Source organism: Lemur catta, chromosome 11 (assembly GCF_020740605.2).
Source record: "Lemur catta isolate mLemCat1 chromosome 11, mLemCat1.pri, whole genome shotgun sequence".
Lineage (NCBI taxonomy): Eukaryota > Metazoa > Chordata > Mammalia > Primates > Lemuridae > Lemur > Lemur catta.
Genome location: NC_059138.1, coordinates 84,150,209 through 84,168,274, shown reverse-complemented (window position 1 = coordinate 84,168,274; position 18,066 = coordinate 84,150,209).

Here is an 18,066-nt window from a genome sequence, read left to right as displayed (position 1 = left end):
CTAATTTTTTCTATATATTTTTAGTTGTCCAGCTAATTTCTTTCTATTTTTAGTAGAGACGGGGTCTTGATCTTGCTCAGGCTGGTCTGGAACTCCTGAGCCCAAACGATCCTCCCTCCTTGGCTTCCCAGAGTGCTAGGATTACAGGCGTGAGGCGCCTTGATGAATCATTTAATAATATTTTCAAGTTATCAAAAAATTTTCTAATATTGTTTCCCTCCCTCCCTTTCTTCTTTCCTGCTTTCCTGTGCCAAAGGCATGTATTTAGTCTTCTGACTATGGATGCAGGAGAGGCTGAATGAGGGAAGCCAGTCTGGCTTTGTTACGCCGCCAAGAAAGGAACAGAGAGAGGGTGGTGGCAAAGGGATGGAAAGAAGAGATGGGAACAGGAGTCAGGGACAGAAGCAGGAGGAAATACTCGCCAAGAGGAAGAGAGAGAGGAGGAGGCGGGGCACATACTCCAAGGTGTGGGGTGGGGGTATAATCGCAGAACTGGCATGGAGGGAAGGGGGGTGACTGACAGAATGGTAAGACCCAGAGGAGCTTATCCTGAGAATAAGATAATACATTTGGATGTGTTGGTCTGAAGAACTGGTGCGGAGAACATTTACTAGGCTTTTAGAATGTAGTACTAGGCCAGGCGCTGTGGCTGATGCCTGTAATCCTAGCACTTTGGGAGGCCAAGGTGGGAGGATCGCTCAAGGTCAGGAGTTCGAGACCAGCCTCAGCAAGAGCGAGACCCCCGTCTCTACTAAAAAATAGAAAGAAATTAACCGGACAACTAAAAAATATATACAAAAAGTTAGCCGGCATGGTGGCGCATGCCTGTAGTCCCAGCTACTCCGGAGGCTGAGGCAGGAGGATTGCTTGAGCCCAGGAGTTTGAGGTTGCTGTGAGCTAGGCTGATGCCACGGCACTCACTCTAGCCCGGGCAACAGAGTGAGACTCTGTCTCAAAAAAAAAAAAAAAAAAAAAAGAATGTAGTACTAGAACTTAGGAAAAAGATTAGGTCAGAGAAAAACCCATAAGCCAAAACAATACACCTCAAAGACTGAAATTTTGAGAGGTCAGTAATCTTAGAACTTCTAGAATAACAGAGAGGCCCATGACTGGTGACCCATATTTAGTAGTGTTTTGTTTATATTCTCATAACATCAAAGTTTCAGGGGAAAAAAAAAAAAAAACCCCTTCCAGTTGAAGTTTTCCTGATTTTCTGCTTAGGTTTCTATATAGATATGTCTTGGAGTTTTATAATAACTTTTTTTTCCATCAGGATTTATACATTATTGCTTCCTTTAGGTGAGCTATTTGTTTATTCTAACTGTTCTCTGGTCAAACTATGTCAGTTGTTCAGTCTGTCCTACAGCAAATCTTTTGTCCATGTAACTTTTTTTTTTAATTGTGGTAAAATACACATAAAATTTACCATCTTAACCATTTTTTAAATGTACAGTTCAGTGACATGAAGTTTGTTCACATTGTTGTGCTACTATCACAACCATCCATCCTCAGAACTCTTCTCATCTTCTAAAATTAAAACTCTCTTCCTATTAAACATTAACTCCCCCTTCTCCCTTTTTCCCAACTGCATGGCAACCACCATTCTAATTCCTGTCTCTATGAATTTGATTATTCTAGGTACCTCGTATAAGCGGAATCATACAATATTTGTCCTTTTGTGACTGTCTTATTCACTTAACATAATATCCTTAAGGTTTATCCATGTTGTAGCAAGTGTCAGAATTTCCTTCCTTTTAATGGCAGAATAATACTCCATATATCGTGTGTATATACCACATTTTGTTTAGTCATTCATCGGTTGATGGATGCTTGGGTTGCTTCCACCTTTTGGCTACTATGTTTACATGGGTATACAAATATCAATTTGTTCTGCTGCTTTCAATTCTTTTGGGTATACATCCAGAAGTGGAATTGCTGGATCATAAGGTAATTGTCTTTAATTTTTTGAGGAACTGCCATACTGTTTTCCACAGTGGCTGCACCCTTGTACATTCCTACCAACAGAGCACAAGTGTCTCAGTTTCTCCACATCTTGTCAATACTTGTTTTCTGAGTTTTTTGATAGGAGCCATCCTAATAGGTGTAAGGTGGTATCTCATTGTAGTTTTGATTTGCATTTCCCTAATGATTAGTGATGTTGAGCATCTTTCATGTGCTTATTGGCCATTTGTATGTCCTCTTCGGAGAAATGTCTAGTCAAGTCATTTGATCATTTTTTAATCAGGTTGTTTTTTTGTTGTTGAATTGTCTATGTAACTCTTTTTTTTTTTAGGTAGGTTCTCACTCTGCTGCCCAGGCTAGAGTGGAGTGGCATCATCATAGCTCATTGCAATCTCAGACTCCTGGGCTCAAGCAATCCTCCTGCCTCAGCCTCCTGAGTAGCTGGGACTACAGGCATGCACCACCATGCCCAGCTAATTTTTGTATTTTTTATTTTGTTTTAGAGACAAGTTCTCACTATGTTGCTCAGGCTGGTCTTGAACTTCTGGCCTCAAGTGATCCTCTTGCCTTGGCCTCTCAAAGTACTGGGATTACAGGCATGATCCACGTCACCCAGCCTGTCTATGTAACTCTTGGTGGTTATGTTTCTCCAAGTAATTTCTGCCCTCCTCTTTCTTTCTCTAATTCTTTATATTTTGTCAGCAAAGTGTGTAGCTTCTCAGAAGTCTGTTGGGTAGTTGTCAGTGTTTGTTTAGGAATAAAAATAAATTATATATTTATTTATATATATTTGGTGAATTATATATTTCACAAGTAGGTCTTGTAAAAAGGAATTATCTGACTCATGTAAGCTGAAATGTTTAGGGGTAGAGCTGATTTAAAGCTTTATGTAGGGCTTAAACAAAGTCGCCTGCATCCACCTCAGCTCGGTTTCCTTTGGGTTCATTCCATTCTGAGACAGCCTTTCTCAGAGTGGTTTCACGATGGCTGTCAACAGCTATTTTCTTCTTTTTCTTCCTCCTCCTCTTTTTTCCTTCCTACTTCCTCTTTTTTCCCTTTCTTCTTTAGTAAACTTCATTTTGACATAATTAAAGATTTACAGAAGAGTTTTGAGAAGAGTATAAAGAATTCCTGTGTAGCCTTTACTCATGTTCCCCAATTATTAAATTTTTATTCCATTTGCATTATCATTCTATCTCTAGCCCCTCTACTTTATACATATATTTATCTGTGTGTTTGTGTGTGCAATGTAATTGTTTCTAAACCAATGGGTAAATGAGTTGGAGACATGATGATCCTAAATGTCAAAATACTTCAGTATGTGTCCTCTAAAAATAAGAATATTAACCACAATACAATTATCAAAATCAAGATATTAACATTGATACAATAATATCAACTTGGCTGGATGCAGTGGCTCACGCCTGTAATCCTAGCACTCTGGGAGGCCGAGGCAGGTGGATCGCTTGAGGTCAAGAGTTCGAGACCAGCCTGAGCGAGACTCCGTTTCTACTAAAAAAAAATAGAAATAAAAAAATTATTTGAACAACTAAAAATATATATAGAAAAAAATTAACTGGGCATGGTGGCGCATGCCTGTAGTCCCAGCTACTCGGGAGGCTTAGGCAGTAGGATCGCTTAAGCCCAGGAGTTTGAGGTTGCTGTGAGCTAGGAGGATGCCACGGCACTCACTCTAGCCAGGGCAACAAAGTGACACTCTGTCTCAAAAAAAAAAAAAAAAATCAGCTAATCTACAGATCTTATTTAAATTTCACCAATTGTCCTAATAGTGTCCTTTATAGGAAAAGAAAACCTCAGATTATGAATTACATTCTGTCATCATTCCTCTTTAGATATTGCTGAATTCCCCTCCATAAGGTTGTAACAATTTGCATCCCCACGAACAATGTACAATAGACAGTAGTAGCTCTATTATTCACATCCAATAAGAAAGAAAAAGTCCAGGTCGCTCACCAACAAACTCAATTTCTCTCTTGAAATTGAGTCTTTTATGCCCTGATTGGTCTAATTTGGGCTGCACATTCTTCCCTGCACCAATTACTGTTGTCAGGGGAAATAGTCTGTGCTGATTAGCATAGCCCAGTTCACTCACTACTCCCTGGGAGCCCATGGATGGATTCAGGTTCACTTGAAACATGTGAGCTTGGACTGGGGAGGGTGGATGGGTTGGTTCCCCAATGCAAAATTAGGGTACTATTTCCACAGAATATAGCTGGGTGAAAACAATGACAACTAATATCCAATACATTCTCCCTTTCATGGATGCCCAATATACACACATACAACAAAACAAGAAATGCCTACTGTCGCGCCCGCCTCGCCAGCAAGGAAGACGCGGCAACAGGAGTTCTTCTACAGTGCTTTATTGGGGATCCCTCTAAGCTTCAAGATGCGGAAGACCCTGAGCACAAGCTCTCACACAGTAATATACCCTCAGGGAAACAGGAAGTAACAGAGATAGGTCAAAGTCAATCACAAGCGGTCACCAATAGGCCAAGCCAGAAAACCTCATATGCATACTTATATAACAGATCTACAGACGTACTACGCATGCGCCACACTTGTTTACCTCAGCCAGGCCACCGGAAATCGGCACCATCTTGCAATGGCGTCCGCGCTCCCCACATCTCCCCCTGCTTTATTAATTAAGAAGGCCTGCCAGACTTGAAAGCACCTCGCCTCGTGCAATGAGCGAACTCGGAGGCGTGCAGAGGCTGGTTATAAAGGCGGCCGTGGGTAAGGCCTCTGTCTTAGGCTACGTGGGCTGCTCCCCGGCCTGGCACCAACCGGTGTGCCTCCAGGCTCGGGACCCACGCATTCCCGTCATGGAGGTACCTTACAGCTGAGAAAGGGGGAGAGTGTGCAAGTCGCGGAGCGCCTACAACCTGGCCATCCACACGTGGGGGTCCTGGCCGAGTTGCAGTGCAGCAAAGGCTTGTTGCAGCAACATTTGGTTGCGCCGATTGCGGCGCGCCATACGGGTAAGGGCTACAAATCCTATCAGGGCCATAGTCGCGAGCAAGGCTAACAAACAGCCCATTCCTGCCCACTCTTTCACATGGTTGGCCACTTGCCACACCCAATCCGACAGCCCCTGGGCAAAGTTCACGTCGACTCGCGTAGAGTTGATGTGAACTATACTAGCCTGCAGCTGTTCCAGCAGAGTCTCAAACTCATTGGACCATGCACCCAACAACTGCTGTGACAGGGTTCGTGATAGGTTAGCTGCCCGGGAAGCGTTCTAAAAAGGGATAGAGGTGACACACATGCCAGGCAGGCGCCACTCGCATCCGAGCTGCATGACCTGCATCAACAAGTCCACTTGTTCTTGAACCAAGTCCACTCTTTGGTTGAGAATCATGATGCCTCCTTTCAGCTGAGCGTTGACGTTTGATTGGGTCGCCAGGGCGGTCGCCACCCCCGACGATAAGTTGTTCAAGGTGGTGGCCGTCTGCACCGAAGTGGTGAGCGCAACTGCAGCCGTCGCCGCGGCAGCCACCGCGGCCGCTACGGCGGCAACTATGGCTGCGGTGACGCCAAAGTCGCGTCGCTGCCGATACAGCATCGTGGCCGAGGGCGCCTCCACAGGGATATCAAACGGGAGGAAAGGTAGTTCTAGAGACTCGTTGGTGGTAAAAAAGCGGGGAAAAACTGTGGCGTCATGCCGGACGGGCATCGGCAGAGGGAAGACATCCATCAGGGCCCAGCGCGCTTCCGGTACCGCCGTCGCCGTCGTTAGGACTCCCGCCAGCATCAGCATCTGCAGTGACGCCATCTCGGTCCGCAGGACGTTCGTCCTCCTCAGCCATGGGGTGTACCGAGCGGGTCAATCGCGCCGGAACCCAAATAGGGTCCTCACGATCCTGCGGGAAAACACAAACAGCTCCCCTGGACCTGGCTATAACCGGATCCGGGCCTCTCCACTGGCTCGTTAAGACGTCCTTCCATTTTACCGCCTCGCGGTGAGCCACCGGGGGGGACGTGTGTCTCTCTGCCGCAGAGTGGCCGGACACATCCAAAGTCAAAAAGTTTAAAGTAAAAAGGACAAGGGAAATGGTGCCTTTAGGGGACCTCTGTATGGCCTCCAGGGCATCTCCCCCTTTCTGTTTTTGTAAATAAACCTTGAGCGTGCCATGAGCACGCTCCACAATGCCTTGTGCCTGAGGATTGTAGGGGAGGCCAGTGAGATGCTTAACTCCGAGGCGAGCACAAAATTGTTGGAAAACTCTGGAGGTATAAGCGGGGCCATTGTCTGTTTTAATAGTACTTGGCTTGCCCCAGGCAGCCCAAGCCTCCAAGCAATGGATGATGACATGACTGGCTTTTTCCCCCGTTAGTGGCGTGGCGTGGAGGACACCAGAACAGGTATCTATGGAGACATGAACAAACTGAGTTTTTCCCAGAGAGGGAATATGAGTGACGTCCATTTGCCACAATTGTAATGGTCGCAGACCCCTGGGATTTACTCCCGTATGCGCGACATTGCGAAAAGGAGCACAAGCGTGGCACTGCAAGACAATCTCACGCGCCTCGGCACGCGAGATGTGAAATCGGAGACGCAAGGTCTCAGCTGGCACATGGTAAAGTGTATGAAAATCTTTGGCGGCAGCAAGGTTATCAGCCACCCAAAGAGTGCGGGTGGCCTGGTCTGCCATTGCATTTCCCGCCGCCATGGGTCCAGGCAGGAGGGAGTGTGCTCTGATATGCTGAATAGAGAATGGGTTGGTCCTACTCAGGATGATGCTTCTGAGGTCCGTGAATAAGGAGAAAACTGTACTTTTAGGAAGGATATAAGGGGAAGTTTCCAAAACCTTCACTGCGTTAACCACGTAGCAAGAGTCTGAGATGATATTAATGGGATCGGTGATGGTGCTGAGAACCAGGCCAACTATTGCACACTCCACCAGCTGAGGGGAGGCGTAAGGGAATTGCTTAGTAAACACCTGGTCCCGGACAACATAACTCCCAATGCCTGTTTTAGAGCCATCAGTATAGACATCCAGGGCATTAGGCAGTGGGTGTGCCGAAGTCACCTTCGGGAAAATGAGGTCATTTCTCATAGCAAATTGTAATAGGGGATGTTTGGGGTAATGATTGTCAATGCCTCCTGGGAAAGCGCACCGCAGCACTGCCCATGCATCAAGAGTGGTACATAAGGTGTCTATCTGGTTGGCAGTGTATGGACAGATGAGGCTCTCTGGGTAGCGCCCGAAGTGGGAGAGAGCCATGTGAAGGCCCTTTAATGTGAGGTCAGCTACACAGGTCGGGTAGTGACCAATCACCTTTCCCGGAGAGGCTTGAGGATGTACCCAGAGAAGGGGACCATCCTGCCAGAGCACTGCTGTAGGAAGTGTAGGAGAGGGGAGCAGGCAGAGAAGAAAAGGGTCCTGGTGACGAATGCGTACCAGATGCGCACTCTTAATGGCTTCCTCAACCCTATGCAAGACCTTTAGGGCTTCCGGAGTCAAGGTTCTAGGGGATGTGATATGAGGGTCTCCCTCAAGAATCTGAAATAAAGGTTTTAGTTCAGAAGTGGTAAGGCCCAAAAAAGGCCGAAGCCAATTGATGTCTCCTAATAACCGCTGGAAATCATTTAAAGTTTTCAAAGCATCTCTTCGAATGGACAGCCTTTGAGGTACAATTTTATCGGGAAGGATGCTACTGCCAAGAAATGAGCCCACCGCCCCTTCCTGCACTTTATCGGGAGCTATGGACAGCCCCCTTTCCTTTAACTGAGCGTGAAGGAAGGCAAAGACCTGAAGCAACAACTGGGCATCCCGATGGCATAGTAGAATGTCATCCATGTAATGGATGATTCTTACCTTAGGATACTTCTGTCGAACAGGCTGGACAGCCGCGCTCACGTAAATCTGGCATAGAGTGGGACTGTTAGCCATGCCCTGAGGCAGGACCCGCCAGTGGTACCTTTCATCAGGCTGCTCATGGTTCGTGGAAGGGAGTGTAAATGCAAATCTAACTTTGTCAGACGAATGAAGGGGAATAGAAAAGAAACAGTCTTTGATATCCAAAATGATCAGATTCCAATGCTTGGGCAAGGCAGAAAGAAGAGGCAACCCTCGCTGGACAGGCCCCATTAGGCGCATCTGGGCGTTGACTGCCCTTAGGTCCTGCAGTAAGCGCCACTTTCCTGACCTTTTCTTAATCACAAAAATAGGGGTGTTCCAAGGCAAATGAGAGGGTTCAAGGTGCCCAAGAGTGAGCTGCTCCTGCACCAACTCACGGGCTGCAAGCAATTTGTCGGAGGGCAATGGCCACTGAGACACCCACACCGGGTCCTCCGAAACCCAGGGAATGGGCAAGGCAGTGTCAGCGGCCCCTAGGAAAAACCCAGCCCCTGTCTACCGGGATTGGGAGTAGGCATAAGTGGTGTTGACCTGCCTTGCAAATTCTTTCCTAAGCCCTTACCCGGGACCCATCCCATGGTACTCATCATGTCTTGGCTCTGAGCAGAATACTCATTTGTTAACTTAAGGTCTAACTGTCTCAGGACGTCTCTGCCCCAGAGATTCACTGGCAAGGGGAGAACAAAAGGCTTAAAACTACCCCTACTGCCTTCGGGATCACTCCAAGATAGAGTTCGGGCACTCACGGCTGGGGCCGAAGCGTAGCCCAGGCCTTGTAAAGTTGCCTCTGAGCGGGTGAGCGGCCAGCCTTTAGGCCACCACCGCTCAGATATGATACTAGTGTCTGCTCCCGTATCCAGCAAACCCTCAAATTTTATTCCCTGAACAGTCAATACAAGGGTCGGACGGGTGTTTAAATCCAAAGACAGAAAGGTACAAGTGCCTCCGGACGACCCGAACGCCTTACTACCACGTGGCTCCTGCTTGCTGGGGAACCAAGCGTGAAGGCTAGGGAGGAGCAGAAGCTGAGCAAATCGGTCTCCGGGGTGAATGGAGATAACTCCCTGAGGTGATGAGCACATGACCTTTATTGGCCCCTGGAAGTCTGAGTCTATAACCCCCGGGTGGACAATCAGCCCTTTTAAGGTAGCCGATGACCTCCCAAGCACTAATCCCACAGTATGATTGGGCAGAGGTCCTTTAAAGTCTGAAGGGATAGGTTGACATCCTAACCCAGGTGTCAAAACTGTGAGGGTGGTGGCACGGAGGTCCAATCCTGCGGAACCGGGGGTGGCCCTCCTAGGTTCCCCCCCCCCCGGTAGTGCCGGATTCAAGGAGGGACGAGTCCCCGGGGTCAGCAGAGATGTGCCCGGGGGCCCCTGGGGGGTGTCCTGTGCCAGCATTGCCCCATATGTTTGCGGGCCCTGGGGTCGTGGGCCCCGCCTCCCGTTTTTTGGCGGTGCAGCCGCGCTGCCGCTAGGCCCACGGGAGATGGGCCGGCCGTCCTTATCTTTAACGGATCGGCACTCTGCGGCCCAGTGCCGGCCTTTCTGGCACACGGGGCAAATCCCCGGCTGTGAAGATGATTGCTTCACCTTACTTGGCGCTCGGCACTGTCTTTTTAAGTGACCGGGCTTGCCGCAGTTGTAGCAATTGCGTTGTTGTTGGGCTTGTGCTGCTATGACCGCGGCCGCCAGGCCTTGGTTAGTCAGAGGACCCCCAATCTCCCTGCAAGCCTTCAGCCATGCATTTAATCCTTTACTTTTCCATGGCGTAATAGCATTCCGACATTCCGAAGTGGCCTGCTCAAAAACCAGTTGCTCAACCAACGGCAAGGCCGTGTCTACGTCCTCAAAAATCTTTCCTGCGGCATCCATCATGCGAGCCACAAAATCCGAAAACGGCTCTGCCGGAGCCTGGACAATTTTTGTCAGATTGCCACGCACCTCCCCCCGTTTGGGCAAACACTTCCAAGCCTTAATGGCTATCTGATTTACCTGGACATACACCTCCTCCGGGTAGGCCGTTTGATTATTGGCCCACTGTCCCTGTCCGGTGAGCATGTCAAAAGTCCACGCCGCTCTGCCGCCTCCCTGGGCTGCATTCGCACGGGCCTGCGCGGCACACCCGTCATGATACATGGACTTCCAGTCTAGATATTGGCCCGTGGTTAGCGCCGCGCGCACCACCTGCTGCCAATCCGTGGGCGTTAGGGCACTAGCGGCAAGCCTCTCCAGCAGTACTAAAGTGTAGGCTGCGCTATGCCCCCAGTTGCGGACCGCCTCTGCAAATTCCTTTAATTGCTTATGGTCCACAGGTTGCCAATATCTCTGATTATTGTTGTCCACATACACAGGGAAAGCAAATCCTAGCTCTCTCCGTGCTTCTGGGGGGAGGAGAGATGCTCCACCTCCCGGTGTGGGCCCATCGAGGGGCGCTGTAGGTGGGGGCAGGGAATACGGGGGAGGCCAGGTCTCTATATCGAGCCTGGGCGGGGCCTGCCTTCTCGGCTGGGCCACATCCTGTTTTTTGAGTTCCCGTACTTCTTTTCTCAACTGCTGAAAAGAAAGGGTGGCTTCTTCCCCTTCCAAGGCGGACGATTCATCTTCCACCTCGGACACATGCAAATTCTCAAATTCTGGCAACAGCGGGTCGTCACCCGTTCGCCGGTTCTCTACCTGACATGACTGATCGTCCTTAACCGTTGCAACTCCTTCCCCTCTCCCTCCTTCTGAGAGCTGAGACTGCACTTCCGCAAGCTGTTCTGCTGCACTCTGCGAACCTTGCGGATCGCACTTTAGGCAATCCATAACTAACCTATGAAGTATCAAGACGCCAGGCCTTAAATCTAACGCCTCGCGTAGATCATGGCCCACCTTCCTCCAGGATGGTATGGTGAGCGAGCCGGAGGCTAGGAACCAAGGGGATACCCGGTCCACCTCCCTCAACAATCTCTTTAGGTCATGATCGTCAACATGGATTTTATTTTCAGCAAGCAGAGTTTTCAGAGGCCACAGAAACCGGCGTAGTGGTATGTTGCCCATGTCTCTCTTGGGGGCGGGGAAATTGGCCGTCCCACACTGTAGTTCTGAACTCACCTCACAAGAGGTCGTCTCCGCTGGTGCCCTGGTGGTACAGTTCCCGGGTTTCGGCACCACTTGTCGCGCCCGCCTCGCCAGCAAGGAAGACGCGGCAACAGGAGTTCTTCTACAGTGCTTTATTGGGGATCCCTCTAAGCTTCAAGATGCGGAAGACCCTGAGCACAAGCTCTCACACAGTAATATACCCTCAGGGAAACAGGAAGTAACAGAGATAGGTCAAAGTCAATCACAAGCGGTCACCAATAGGCCAAGCCAGAAAACCTCATATGCATACTTATATAACAGATCTACAGACGTACTACGCATGCGCCACACTTGTTTACCTCAGCCAGGCCACCGGAAATCGGCGCCATCTTGCAATGGCGTCCGCGCTCCCCACAGCCTACCATGCTTGGCAAAGGAAAGAGTGATATTGAAATGAGAGCATAAATAGACTCCAACCTAATTTTTTCATTTTGATTTAGTAAATATTTCAGCCTTTCTTTTTAAATTCATAGCACAACTCTTAAGAGAAAGATTTTGGTCTACCTACTACCTATGTTTTATTTTTAATTTAATTAATTCTCACAATAGCCCTAGGTAGCAGGAAATCACATATTTATCGAAAAATCTGTACATAAGGAAGACACTTGCAAATATTTCGCTACATGTTACTCAAGGAAATAAAATAAACTTAAACCCATGTTTTTGTCCCAAATAATAGGTTCTCTGAAATTATGGTCTTTCTAGAAGAACTTGGATACTGTTTTTCCTCTCAGTTACTCTTAAAAAAAATCTTAAGAATTTTCATTGTTAGAATGTTTATTTTTCTGCCTTTTCAAACGATGGGAGTTTCCATCTTTCACAGTAACTGGAGGGCTCTGGGTATAGCGTAATGATTTGTTCTTGTTTCACATTTCTTCTCACACTCATTTTTTCTCCTGGTTGTAAAGCTCTAAATGATCAATTGCCAATCCTAACAGATCTTAGGCCGGTCATGGTCTCCTGCCCTTGGTGCTGTCTTCTAGGGCAGTTTATTTAAGCCCAGGGAGCATTAATGTTCCCAGATGTGTCTGCACCAGGACAAACTGATTTCTTGTTTTAGATCCAAAGAGCATTTGAGAAAGCATTCTCTGAACCTAGGTGCTTGTAGTACTTTGAAGCACACACACTTGGTTCCTCTAGTCATTAAACCTCAAAAAGTCCTTCCATTCTCTGATGTAGGAATGTACTTTTTAAAATATTTCCATAATTAACTTTTTACTTTCCATTCAGCAGAACCAGAAATGCCTAAAAATAGAATCAGTCTGTCTCCAACCTTACTCAACAATTAGGTAAATATTAAACAAAGGAAACCCAGTGTTGACCTGCCTGCAGAGTCCTCTTCTTATACATTTAAAGTGGGAAAATGCAGGGAAGGATTGGAGTATGAAGGGGGGTAAAATGAGCCCTCGGCAATGGAGGCAGGGCCCCTGACCCCACATCTAGCTGTGGCCTCAGCCAACCACTTACACTTTCTGGGGTTTAGACCATGATCTCCAAAGAGAATGCTTCAGAATGTAATACAAAAGTTGTAATTCTAGGCTGGGCACAGTGGCTCACATCTATAATCTTAGCACTTTGGGAGGCTGAGTGCAGACTATTGCTTGAGGCCAGGAATTCAAGACCAGCCTAAACAACATAGCAAGACCCAGTCTCTAAAAAAAAAAAAAAAAATTTTACCTGGCATGGTGGCACGCACCTGTAGTCTCAGCTACTTGAGAGGCTGAAGCAGGAGGATGGCTTGAGCCCGAGTTTGAGGTTGCAGTGAGCTATGATGATGCCACTGCTCTCTAGCCTGGCAATAGAGTGACACCCTGTCTCAAAAAAACAGTCATAATTCTCCCCAAAGTGACAATCCCAAAAGGAGAGTCTCCATGAGAGAACCATCATAACTTTGTAAAATTATAATTCAGATTTTGCAGCTATAAGGCTCTGTATAAATATCCTTAATTTAATGTTAAAGCCAATCCTTTCAGATAGATACTTCTATTAATATCTTATTTGCCTGTGGGAGGGAAAGGGCATATTCCTAGTAAACGTACTCTGTTTACCAGCACAAGGTAAACTTGAGGCCATTCTTTGAAAATCTTGTATGGACAAACTGTGGAAGACAAGCCTCATGAAAGAAAAGGAGGGAAAAGAAGATGAATTTTTCCTTTAAAAACAACTGATCTGACTCTGAATTGGGAGGACATGAGATCATCTGATGTTTGTCAGTGATGCTGGCTACTTTCCCAGAAAATTCCTTGCCCCAAAGTAAATTGCAATTATGTCTTGGAATGCATATTTTGCCTACATTCTATGAGCATAAAATTGGATTAAAATGTGGAAGAATTCTGAAAGAAAGCAGAAACACAATGGGACAAAATAGTCCCTAAACTCTCTTAAGAAAACAAGTGGTCTATCTCAGAGTTTTGTCTTTAAATTTAAAACAGTGAGGCTGGGGGTGGTGACTCACCCTTATAACCCTAGCACTCTGGGAGGCCAAGGCTGGAGGACTGCTTGAGCTCAAGAGTTTGAGACCAGCCTGAGGAAGAGTGAGAACTTGTCTCTACAAAAAATAGAAAAATTAACTGGGTATGGTGGCGCATGCCTGTAGTCTCAGCTACTCCGGATGATCCCTTGAGCCCAGGAGTTTGAGGATCCCTTGAGCCCAGCCACATCTTCTCAGGCTTTGAGGTTGTAGTGAGCTATGATGACGCTCACTACACTGCACTCTAGCTACCATGACACCACTGGGCTCTAGCCAGGGTGACAGAGTGAGACTCTGTCTCAAAAAAAAAAAAAAAGAAAAAATTAAAACAGTGAAGTATAGGGCAAGGTATAATTATTTTTGATTGTTAAGTACAAATTTTAGTTTATACATAAAATACTGAAGTTGAATAATTTTTTAAAGTTCAAATTTATTTTTCTTGTAAATTGTAACTTGTTTGTTTCAAAGCTAATGAATGAATTAAAAAAATGATTGTTCCTGATTCTTAAAAAAAAAAAAAAGTGGTCAAAATCAATGTCTAGATTTCCGATTGGTAAGTCTGGATGCTCTCATTATAAACCAGAGGAATGATTTTTGATAAATGGCCTCCAAGTCTGAAGACTTTGCTTTCAGGTCTTTTAATTTAAAAATATTCCACAACGTATGTTCATTATTTTATAAAAGGCAAACAATATTGCTAATTTTCTCTATGTTACTGTAACTTATTCTAGAGATTATACTTAATTGACACCTTGTCGCTCCCCAAATAAAAGTAAAATAATTTAACTACCAGGGAAGTTCATAGAGGGATTGTTATTAGAGAATATTCATTCATTCCTTTGAATGTTCACTGAGAGCCTCTGAGCATGTAGTCCTGAGCCAAAACACAGGCTCTGACCTCAAGATGCTGCATTCTAATGAGGAGAGGCCTATGATAAATAAATAAATATATAGCATCAGCTGAGCATAAAGTGCTACAAGAATGAGACCCTGTCTCTTAAAAAACCCCCAAAGCCCCAGCAAAAACAGGAATATGAGTTTGAACACTTTATGGACAACATTGCCATCATTACACATGATGGAGTTGCTGGAGCCTTACTGGTTTCCAGCCCTTTACTGGTACATCCCTAATTAAGGATGGGATCAAGGGTCAGCACACTGGCTGGACTTCAGGTAGTCGTCTTAGCATTGGCCTCTGGCCAACAATCAACCCCATCTGCAGATTTTCACAGACACTTAGGCCGTCTAGTCCAGCCAACGACAGCAACAATTTCTTATCCAAGAAATTGTGCCTTTTGGGGTAAAGAACTCTTGGAATCTTGCCTCATAGATACCCAAAATATAAATCAAGGTCACAGATGTCTCTGCACATACTAAAGCTACAATGTGAGGGCTCACCAAGGCATTTCTTAATCTCCTTTGCAATTCTAAACATTATTGATAGTGATCAAGGCACATATATTTCACTTCACAAAATATGCAAAGCTGCAATCTTGAACAAGGCATTTAACAGAACTCTCATCTGCCTTACCAGCTTCAGGCTACAGGCTTCGTAGAGCATCATAATGGCTTACTTGTTACAAGTTCAAATTCAATTAGATGAAACATGGAACATTTCAGTCATCAAACATCAGGGATGAATTTTAATAAAGAATCTGACTCCATTTTTTATATCCGAGTGCTGACATCTTTCAACCTCTACCCCTCTCCTTTCCCTCTTGACCACATCTGGGCAAGCTGATGAGCAAGTTCAGACCACACAAGCCCCAGCCCACAAGAGATAACCCTTAGCACAGCCTCACCCCCTAACCACCAGAAAACTCCAAGCCAGGCACCTATTCCTGCTTTCATGGGGAAAAGAACTTATCCTGCTTTCCCCAGAAAGCCTCACTATGTGAGCAACAAATCTCTTTATACCTTCTTGGTGCATGTGTGGCATCATCAGTATCAACACTCAAGCCAAATTTTGGGTCTACTTGCCCCCATGGGTTGACCACAATAATAAACCCATTACATGTTAAGTAAAAATAACACATTTTTAAATAAAAAATAGCAATATTTTCCAAATAGGAGAACATTTAGTATGAAGAATAGCATTGCTTTACATTTTCTGAAAATCCCTTTAATGCCTAGCTTAGTAGAAGACAGTGACATTTTTGTTTCGGCTTCTTCAGTCCGCCTGTTGCAATGTGTCACTCGGGTTTAAGTGCTTGAAGAAAATCTGTCTTCACTGGTATGTACTTAGAAAGGGGAAGAGTATTTTAATAGCATTTTTAGATCATTGTGGCTATTCTTTGATACTACCTTGGTATTACCAAAACTTGGCAAGTGGGAGTTTCCTAAAGGTTAGTTGTGGTGTGGAATCTGAAATCCTATCAATGAACTTTTAATATGCTGCTACATTAAAATATGTCTTGCACTTTGGATCTTTTATGCATGCATGTGCATGATTTTTTAACATCATTCATTGATCGTTTGGAAAATATTAATTTAGTTATGCAAATATTACAAAAGTTGACACATTTTACTATGCAATATTTTAAAAATCACTTTTGTTAACATAACTACAGATCTCATCAGAAAAGTCTTTTAAGTATTAAGAGACTGTCAAACTCATGGTGGTGAATACAACTTTTCCAAAATTCTAACTTTTGCCTGAAAGTTCAAATTTTATTATTGGCAATAAACAGTGTCAATTACTTTTCTTAAAGTACTGGCATCACTTCATTCATTTTTGAGGAAATAGCAGCCAAATAGTCAAGTCTGAATAACTTTAGTTTGTATGTCAAGCATCCTTTCAAGTAAAAATGGTGTTTTATGAAAAATGCAGCTAGTTCTGTTTGTAACTCAAACACCGGCTCAAGTGCCTTTCTTGGAGACCATTGTATCTCAGTATTCAGCAAAAGTGCTTTAAGCATATTTATTTAATCACACAGGATATTAAAAAGATATGTAGGCAAGGAGCAAGATTTTATACAATTAATGACTTTTGACTGCTTTACCAAGAACATTTTTAAATGATACTGGCTTTTTAAAAAATTGCCAGTGCATGGAGATGAAGAATACTATAACCACTGGTACAGTCTGTTGCCACTGCCTTGATTGGTCCTGAGGCGTCAACAAATTTACTCCCTGTTGCTTTTCACCATCAGTACAAATGTTAGCACCGTGAAAAAGGCAAATAATGTTTTAGTTTTATAATGAAAATAGCTTTGATCACCTAAAAGCGACTGGGGACCCCTCAGGCTCATGGACCACACTTTGCAAATTCTTTACATAAGCACGTATATGTATATATGTGTGTATGTGTGGATCCATGTATGTATTTGCATGTATGTATATGTGTATGTGTGAGTGTGTAAACGTATGTATATGTGTATCTGTGTATGTATGTGTGCATCTCTGTGTATATCTGAGTATGTATATTTGTATCTATGTGTGTGTGTGTATTTATTTCTGTGTGGTATGTATCTGTTTATATGTATGTGTGTATCTGTGTATGCATCTATTTGTATATATGTGTCTACATATGTTTGTGTGTATCTATGTTTATGTAAATGGATGCATGTATATACCTCACTATGTATGTGTGTATGCATATATCTGTATATGTATATGCATAAGTGTATATCTGTGTATGTATATGTATGTGTATATATGTATGTATATCTGTGTATGTGCATATCCATGTGTGTATATGTATCTATGAACATATATGTATGTATATCTGTGTGTGTGTATCTATGTGTGTGTGTATATATATATATCTATGTATGTATATCCGTGTGTGTATGTACCTATATGTGTACTGGGTCACAGAATGATCTGTGTTCCTTACTGTGGGTTACAGTGAAAAAAGTTGAAAGCCACTGTTTTAGCTTCTTCACTTTAGATCTGTGAAGTCTCTTTCCAGCTCCTTGATCCTATATGTTTTATAGCTTTGACTGCTGAAATGACCCAGGGCGGAAACTAGTCATCAGTCAGAGTACAGGCTGCTTGTGTGGGTGGGTGGGTAGATAGATGGGTGCTGAGTGAGTGGGAAGAGACCAGGATGGGCCCATAGTCAGGCTTTGATCTCTGCAAGGCCAAATGCAGAGGGCTGATGAGTACCATAGTACTGAGGCCCCTGAGGCCCCAGGAAAAGGTTTGAACAAGAGGAATGATGCCAGCTCACATGATATAGTGCCAGGGGATTCCATGTGTCCTTCATACCCCAACTAATTGAGCCAATCCCAACATCATGCTCTGATTTCCCAGAGATGGAAACTGTATCATAATGTTACAGAACTATTGAGAGTGGTCAACTTATTATTTCCATTTTACAGATGAGCAAGTTGAGGCACAGACTGGCTAAATAACTTGTTAATTTGGGGTGTGGCTCCCTTAATCATGATGCATCAGATCGCTTCCTCTAGGAAGCAATTCTAGAAAAAATTCAAGGAATTTGTTCCACCAAAATGTTGTTCAGAAGCAGGTGATACAAGGTTGTGAGATGATACAGCATTTTAGACAGGAAAAATCAGTAGATCAGGAATCCAGAGTCAAGGATTCTGATGTGACCCCTGCACTACTCAGCATAGAGAGTTATATGTAGTAGAGGATCAATAAATATTTTCTAGGTGAT